This window comes from Cannabis sativa, chromosome 4, assembly GCF_029168945.1.
Source record: "Cannabis sativa cultivar Pink pepper isolate KNU-18-1 chromosome 4, ASM2916894v1, whole genome shotgun sequence".
Taxonomy (NCBI): domain Eukaryota; kingdom Viridiplantae; phylum Streptophyta; class Magnoliopsida; order Rosales; family Cannabaceae; genus Cannabis; species Cannabis sativa.
In genome coordinates this window covers 42,548,888-42,556,557 of record NC_083604.1, presented here as the reverse complement: position 1 = coordinate 42,556,557, position 7,670 = coordinate 42,548,888, and positions in this window count along the sequence as shown.

Sequence of the window (7,670 nt, the reverse complement as noted above, 5' to 3'; positions counted from 1 at the left end):
CTCACAAGTATGTTGTTTAAACACCCTAAATATGAACTTTCTAAAACGATAAAATAAACACATATAAAGTTAAGAAAACCTTACATTGATGCAGCGGAATTAATGTCTCCTTCCACTCAGATCTCTAACCCTTGAATCCTTTCTGTAGCAGAGTATAATCAAGATCTGAGCCTGAATGTCCTTCTTCTTCAAGTTTGATCCTTCACAGTCTTCCAATCTATGATTGAGTTACTGCTTGCTGTGTGTGGGCACTTACTCTTTCACTAGGGTCACGAAAAAGATGAAGGGAAAAGAGAGAGGGATTTCGGCCAAGGTATAGAAATTGGGGAAGGCTCAGTTTTCTGAAGAGAGAAATTTCTGTCAGATTACTAATGAAAGCATGTTATGAGACTGAGCCATCACTTTCTATTTATAGGCAACTACTAGGTTTAGGTTAGGATTTATTTGGCATTAAAATAATGAAAATATTAATTTGAAAAATCAACTTAAGTGGCCGGCCATGGTGTTGTAACGGGCCTCACTTAACTTTGCAATTTTATCAAATTTTATCTCTATTTTCTCAAAAACGCCAATTTTCCAATTCTAACCTTTTAAATGCCAAAACTAATTATTTAATAACTAAAATAGATTATTAAATAATATTGTCATTTAATTTAATTATTAATTAGACATAAAAAGTCCATTAATAAATAAATAAACCTAGAAACTCTTTTCTTTACAATTTCACCCCTGAATAGTGAAAATTCATAAAATTAGACATAGTCTAACTTTAGAATTATAATTGATCAATCACGAATCAATTAATGAGTCTTACAAGCAGAATGTTCTCAACTAGAATGGGGACCATGGATCTATATGCTGAGCTTCCAATAAGTGAACCAAATTTACCAAGTAAATTCTTACTTATTAATTCTTCGTTGAATCCACTCTTAGAACTTAGAATTGCACTCTCAGACTTATATAGAGCATATTGTATGTTCCACGATATCAATATACTATCTCATTTAACCATTGTTATAATCTTATTGTGATTTAAAGATCCTCTATATAGATGATCTACATCTAGATAGGATTTCTTTACCGTTCTCACCCCTCAATGTATTTTGCCCCTTAAAATACTTAGCTACCTGTAAATGGTGTTTAGTGATCTAATAATTAGTCAGTTAAACAAGAGCTCATCCATTTACTTCTATTTGCTAAGCTCGAAGGGAATCATCACTTGACTTCTATACACCAGTAGAAGCTATAGATTCCATATTTATGTTCAGCACTCCCACTCAATCATACTATCATGTTCCCAAAATATACATATCACCCTGACCCAAAAGTAGGCTTAACTAATAAATCAAAGAACATGAATAGCACTCCTGAGTTGAGCCCAAGCATATCAGGATTTAGATTCTTTTAATCTTAAGATCAACTACTGATATTGACTTGTAAAGATATGTATAACGGTAAGTTTGTAATATCTTAACTTAGTTGCAATATCGGTCCAGTCCAATGTATACTCCATACATTCGAAACTAGTATACTTTACTAATGTCCTGGAAAGAACATAACACTTACTCCAAGTGCAAGTACACATCATCGCTGATTATCACATTAGTGTAAATCCAATAACACTGATGAAACAGGGACCAAAACTTTTGATTCATATGATCACAATCACATTCCACTGTGTTGACGATACTGTAATTGTGAATAAACATATGATCTGGATTTAACTGATTTTGTGTGTATGAATGTAATAAACATATTAAACATATTAAACCATTAGCATGTAAAATTCATGCAAACATCAATCACTTCGAATTTCTTATATTGATAACTAATCAGATTGTAAAGAGTTTTATTTAGGGCACAAAATCCAACAGAGGATTGGTCCATGGACGTATGGGAGTCCTTGGGCGACGAGGGAGACTATTCGGACAGTATCGAATGGGGCATGATAGAGGCGTTGGCACGTTAGCTTGGTGTTGGCATCTTGCCGCACATGCTACCTTGGTCTCGAGTGACAAGGTGAGCATAAGTGTTGGGATTTGTCTTACCATGGTGGGAACCTATGGACAGTGTGAGTATCTTGGCTAGAGAGCCTCGATGCATGGATGCACTCATGGATGCTTGCGAGCATGACTCGACGAGACTTGTTCGAGAAACGGAAGTGCGCCCGAGGCACACGGTCGCACGAAAAATGAGCCCATTGTTACTCGGATGGTTGGAAGGCTGAACTTGGCTTAGAGAAGTCAAGGTGCCGCACGGGTGTTCCGCTGCCTGAGAAGGTGAGCCCATGACACTCCGCATGGACTCGGAGAAGCTTAGGCTCTTGCAAAATTCAAATCAATAAATCAAACAAATACACATATGAATACAATATAATTGTGTCATTCCATGGAAAAAAAATAAGCCTTTGATTTAATCAAATCACTCATATCTGATGAAAGCTAGGGCGATGTAAATTGCTTTCTAGACACAATACTGGCAAGAAATTAGTTAATTGCTCGAGGAACATATAGAGGAATAAAGAGGCTTGGTGTCGAGGTAACTCAGAGAATGATCGGGGATATATTGGAAAAAAAATCAATAGAACTCAGAGTGCGCTTCGCTGGTGGAGCAAGAATGTGTTTGGGGAATGTGAGAATAAGATTAAGGAATTAGAATTTGAGCTCCAAACTCTTCAATCCAAAGAAGTCCATGAAGTTGATGAGTTGGCTGAGGAAGCTATCTTAAAAACATTGGGTGAAATGTCGAGACGTAAAGAATCTATGTGGAAGCAACAATCTAGGGAGCTACGGCTCTCAAAAGGCGACAGAAACTCTTATTTCTTTCATGCTTCTACCATGGTTAGAAGGAATAGGAATCACATATGGAACCTGAAAAACTACAATGGATCTTTGTGTTCGAATGCCAAGGAGATTGGCACGATTTTGAATGACTATTTCATTGACCTATTCTCTTCCAAAGGAGCTGTGTCTTACGAAGGTTTGGATGATTTGATTAGTGATTCTATTTCTCCAATGGAGAATAGCTTTCTTACTGCGGTACTCGATAAGGAAGAAATTCATTCCCATGTGTTTCTTATGCACCCCTTCAAGGCTCCTGGCCCGGATGGTTTGTCGGGGTGCTTCTATCGCAAGTGTTGGCAGATGGTGGGAGATGACGTTGTTAATTTCATCCAACGGTTCTTTACCTCTGGAATTTTGGACCCTGGTCTTAATCACTCTTTCATATGCCTTATTCTTAAAGGATTTAATCCGGATAGCGTGGATCGGTTTCGACCTATTGCTCTTTGTAACTTTGTCTACAAGATTATTGCCCGTATCATTGCGCATCGATTGAAAGTTGTTCTTGATCATATCATTGCCCCAACACAATTGGCGTTCCTTTCGGGAAGGTGGATTGCGGAGTCAACTCTTCTCACTCAAGAGATTGTGAATGCTATCAAGAAAAAGAAAGGAAAAGGGGGTCTCTTAGCCATCAAAATGGATATGAACAAAGCGTATGATCGCTTGGAGTGGGGTTTCTTGAAGGCTGTCATGGAAAGATTCGGGTTTTCTCCTCATTTTATCAACTTGGTGATGTGTAGTGTGTCAACTGTTTCTTATTCCATCCTTCTCAACGGGAAACCTCTGAAAAGATTCAAGCCAGGACGTGGAATCCGACAGGGGGATCCCATGTCACCTTATCTATTTCTCCTTTGCAATGAAGTGTTCTCTCGGCTTCTTACTCTTGAACAAGATAGAGGTTTACTCCATGGTATCAAGGTGGCACGAAATGTCCCTGCTATTTCTCATCTCATGTTTGCGGACGATACCATCATTTTCTCTAGAGCTAATCTCAGGGATGTGGAGACTTTGAATGGTTGTATCCAAAAATTTGAAGATTGGTCAGGACAAATGTGTAGTAAACAGAAATCGGGGATCCTCTTTTTGGGTAATTGCTTTAACTCGCTTCGGGCAGCCATTGAGAGCAATTTGTATATGAGTGTTGTCCCGGACTCAGAGAAACACTTGGGTAATCCTTCTATTTTCGGTCGGAGTAAGAGGAAAGATTTTAACTTTCTCAAAACCAAGTTGGTGGAGAGACTTGAGGGGTGGAAACTAAAGTCGCTTTCTAAGGCGGGTAGAATGGTGTACATCAACTCGGTCGCTTTGGCCTTACCGAATTACGCTATATCTACTTTTAAAATCCCCCTCTATTCTTGTCGAGAGCTTGATGCGGTGGTTCGAAGGTATTGGTGGAATGGCTCGCTCGACAACCAGAATATGTGGGCTGCCAAGTCGTGGAATTCTCTTTGCCAACCCAAGATGAGGGGGGGCTTATGCTTCCGCCGTTTCAAAGATATTAACCATGCCTTACTTGCTAAACTTGCTTGGTTTTTGGCTTGCAAAGTAAATAGACCTTGGTGTAATATTCTCAAAGGAAAGTACTTTCCTAGAGACTCTTTCTGGAGTGTTCAAGAAAAGAATTCTGATAGTTTCTTGTGGCGAGGCATCTTGGGAGCTAGGAATAAGATTTGCAAGGGGGCTTGTACAGTCCTTGTTTTGGGTGAGGATGTTGATGTGTGGTGGCAGCCGTGGATTCCATGGTTAGACTATGATCAATTTCGTGAATTGATGGAAAGTATCCGTCCCAAAGCCCCTAGTCTTAGAACTGTGGAAGATTTGATGTATAGAAGCACAAGGAAGTGGAATATGGGCTATCTACGATACCTTTTCGGTTGTGATGTGGGTAACAAGATTGGCGACATCCAAATTGATGTAAATGCTACCAGTGACTTTCTTATCTGGAAGGAGTCTCTGGTGGGAAATTTCAGTGTTAAGGGGGCTTATTGGATTGACCAACAAGAGAGGTTTGGAGATAAAGATGTGTTATGGAGCTGGATTTGGAACTCTAAGGTTCATCCACAGATGAGTTAGATGTTATGGAGAGCGTGTTCGAGTTTGTTGCCTACGGGTGACAAATTTCTCCCCTTGGAAGCAAACACATGTCCCGTATGTCATATGGCCCCTGAATCGGCTATTCATCTTTTTGCTAAATGCAGCTTTGCTACTGCTTTATGGTTCTCTAGTCCTATGCCCATCAGGATCGACAGGGTGGCGGGTGACAATATGCGGGAGGTCATTCGCAATCTTTGCAGTCTTTTGACTCCTCTCTTCAGCCCAAACTTCTCAACTGCATTGGGGTGATTTTGGATTGCATTTGGAAAACCAGGAATAAGGTGTACCATTCTGTGGATTATATTCCTTGTGTGAATTTGGTCAGAGGGGAAGTTTCCAGCAGAGTGTCTGAGTTATGCCATGATGTTGAGGCCAATCTGAGTCTGTTGAACAATCATAAGGGGGATGTCTCGCCGAAGATATACACGAACACTTTTATCATGGTGGACGGTTCTTTCAAGGATGGTAACTACGGGTGTGCTATGGTGGCCCTGGATAAAGGATCTATGGAGTGGTGGCAATGCACCTCCTTAGGTGTGGGAGAGTCTGCGTTGGAAGCTGAGATGCAAGCTATTCTGGTGAGTCTGCAGTGGGCGTTTCTGCAACAGTGGGATAATTTTACAATTATCTCGGACTCAAAGGTGTTGGTGGAGGCTCTTCGTTCAAAAGAAGCTCCGGCTTGGAAGTGCTCTGCGCTTTTTTCTCTTATTTTACTGAAGCTATCTCAATTTTCTTGCTGTTATTTTGTTTTTGCTAAAAGAGAGTACTTCTCTTATGTTGATGGCTTAGCCAAGTCGGCAAGAGCTTGTAATGCTGGCTGGCAGAACTCTAAGGGGGAGGAATTTCCCCCTGTGAATCCCAGTTCCCTTCTTTCTTCAATCTAATTCGAACTGAGGTTCTTTCAAAAAAAAAAACATATAGAGGAATAATAGTAATTTAAACTTTAAAATCAAATATCATGCCTAAATTTAACTACCCGCATCAAGAAGTACCACCCATACATTGGAGAACACTCGAATATGTTGAGAAGCCTCGTCGATATATCGTCTAATATTGATATTGAGTTGAGGAAATCAATTTGAAGTTTGAGAAATTAAAAACAAAAACAGAAATTTAATTGTTTTATATTCGGGAATAAGAATAGAATAAAAAGAATAATTAAGGTTTGAAAAATAAGATGATTGACATGTCATCATGTAATAAGTAAAAATAAAAAATATTAATTTAAAAAAAAAATAATTAATAACAATAAATATTATTCATTTGATCAAATTTAATTGTCAATAATTAAATACTCATTTGTGGGTAATACCCACTAAGAGCACACTCATATATATATATAGAGAGAAAGAATTAATCTATGTATCTTGGTATTTCAGTGAGATTTCGCTCACAATAAAAACAAGAAGGAAATAAATTTAAAAGGTGGTAATGTAATTAATTGATTTTTCTTATATATTTATTTATTCTTATATGCTCTCATAAATATTTTTTAGTTTCTTTTGTCTTGTATTTTATACATGCAACATTTAATTATGCGTTATATATACATTTAGGTGGCGTTTGGTTGGAGGTAATGAAATGGAATGGAATGGAAAGGAAACAGTTTTCATTCTATTCCTTTGTTTGGTTGCATTTTAAAGTATTGGAATGACATTCCAATGGAATGCTCTTTCTACCATTTTGGTGGAATGGCTATTCTATTTTAAAAAGAAAGGAATGACCATTGCAATGTAACAATAAAAAAAATTTAATTATTTTTTTTATCATTTTTTTTATGCATTTTAAATTTTATTCTATTCCTATTCCTATTCATATTCCCATTCTTATTCTTATTCCTATATTTTTATTCCTCCCAACCAAACGCTTTCTTAGTAGTTTATGGTATATAAGATTATTCGTCGTGTATTCTATCATTTTAGAGGTTATTAATTTGTGAGTGGATATTTTTAATCATTTAAACTTTTGTTGTTCACTTGTACTTTATCCATGTCAAGTTTTTAGCTAATGGTAAAGTTGAAATATACAAGAGTGATGATCACTAAATTTCTTAGTTATTATATTTAGGCTTTATTTTAAGTATGCTATCACTCTCAAACAAAATATAAGAATAATGTTTGGTAGAATATAACTAATAAGTAACCCACATAAATATATATATATAACCTAAATAAAAGCCACAATATTTTGGACTTCTTTTCATTAATTTACACATATACCCTTTTCAATCTATAAATATAACAATACAAACAAAATACAAAATATTTTGATTTTTTTTTTCTCATTGAATTACACTTATACTATATTAATAAAGTTATAGATGCTACTAGCTTATATTTCAACATTTTTTTCTCATCATATTTAAATATTATTATATAGTATATTTTGGAGGTATTATTTAGTATAATTTAAAATTAGTGAATGAAATCAAATGGACATTAAAAACTAAGTAAGAATAAATTTGTAATTTTAATATTTGAAAAATAACCTAAATAAAAGCCACAATATTTTAGGCTTCTTTTCATTAATTTACACATATACCCTTTTCAATCTATAAATATAACAATACAAACAAAATACAAAATATTTTGATTTTTTTTCTCATTGAATTACACTTATACTATATTAATAAAGTTATAGATGCTACTAGCTTATATTCCAACATTTTTTTCTCATCATATTTAAATATTATTATATAGTATATTTTGGAGGTATTATTTAGTATAATTCAAA